This window comes from Gopherus flavomarginatus, chromosome 1, assembly GCF_025201925.1.
Source record: "Gopherus flavomarginatus isolate rGopFla2 chromosome 1, rGopFla2.mat.asm, whole genome shotgun sequence".
NCBI classification, from domain to species: Eukaryota; Metazoa; Chordata; order Testudines; family Testudinidae; genus Gopherus; species Gopherus flavomarginatus.
Window position 1 is genome coordinate 165390332 of NC_066617.1, and position 1793 is coordinate 165392124.

Consider the following 1793-nt stretch of genomic DNA (forward strand, 5'->3'; position numbering starts at 1 on the left):
TCTAATGCATATGTACATGGGGACACATTGTTTTCTTTATCCCCAGGACTCTTCATGTCTCTTCCAAGATCCTGGCCACCCAGGTCCCCTACTGCTGCAGAAGGCCTAAGATCCAAAGGATGGAAGCTCCACTTTAAGATGGGTGCAGGAGGGGAGTTCTATTCCTGTGGAGCTTCTGAGCACTGGGGCTAGCTGGTGGAAGTGTAACCCATACACCTTCTGGGTGTGGTGTTCTGTCCCATCTAGTGGCACCGAGACTACTAAGAGAGTGAGTTAAATGAGTCTGCTCTACAGCCTTAGAGCTTATAGCTTTTAGCTCATGCAGTAGAGGCTCATCCTTTAAGCTCCAGAGGCCCTAGGTATAATCTTGCCTGCCAGTGACCTTAGTTTGTTGGCATTAAAGGCACGTGCCCTGTGGAGCTTCTAGTGTCATCAGAGCAGTCACCCTGGTGTAATGGAGCTTGGATCTTTACCAGGTAGTTGGTTTTTCCAGCAAGCCCAGTCCACTCACTGCAGCAGGTCTGCTTAATCGTGAATTCTGGGAATAGCAGCAGATGGGGAGCGGGGCGCATGGATGTTTTAAGATCTGCATGATATGCAGTGAATGGGCATGGAGGGACACGTGGGGATCTTTGTCATTTGGATCCTCTCACTTGCAGACTAAGGCGGCTCTGCAGTCAGTGATTCTGGAGCCAGTTCACTATAAAGTCAGCTTCAGCACTCATGCCCCAAGTACATAATTCCTTAATGCTCTGATTCAGGAAAGCCTTTAGGCACATGATTAACCTTAAACTCATGCTTAAGCCTCGTTGACTTCTATGAGACTTAAGCACATACTTAAAGTAAAACCGGTGCTTAAGTGGTTTTTTGAATAGGGATGGTTTCCCGAATCAGGCCCCAGGAGTACACTTAATGACCTGCTGAACGTGCGGCATATGTCATTTTCAAATGCTCTTAATTCAGTCATAGTAAAATCACTTTCCTCTTGAAACAGTTTGTGCTCTGTTCCTCAGTGAGGGCCATTCCCATGCTAGATCAGGACAATCAACTGTCAGTCATTTGGGCTCCAAATATCTAAAGGATATTTTTATAATGGGAAAAGTATATTTTTCCCCATTCTCTTCTCACTCAAAAATACACATCTACCTCCATATAACGCAGTTTTCGGGAGCCAAAAAAACTTACCGCATTATAGGTGAAATTGCGTTATATTGAACTTGCTTTGATCCACCGGAATGCGCAGCCCTGCCCCCCCCTCCCCCGGAGCACTGCTTTACCACGTTATATCCAAATTTGTGTTATATCGGGTGGAATTATATCGAGGTAGTGGTGTAATAGAACCATTTTTGTTGAAGATGAAAAAGATGGACAAATGCCAAGAATGGAAAATTGCAACCTAAAGATCAACATTTCACCAAGTTCCGCCCATGTGTAATAGAGCTTGAATTTCAAATGAAACTGTTTTTCAACCTTAACTATTGCACAATGGATTGCTGAAGCTTATGTATTATCCATGTGTGATGTGTATATACAGCCCTTATAGATAGTAGTTTTACAGTAAGGGATTGGAGAAGGTTCACACTCCTGGGAAACCCCAGTTCCTATGCTCCTAAGCACCACTATTCTTGCAGAGTTCCACCTTAAGAGTAATTGAAAGTTTCTGTAGCCAATATTTTAGGTCAGAGAACTTTTGCTAAACTATGACACATTGCACTTGGATCTAGATATGAAACATCTGGAAGCCACATGTTAGAGGCAATATAAAAGGGCCAGCACAACAAACCAGTGGGGCA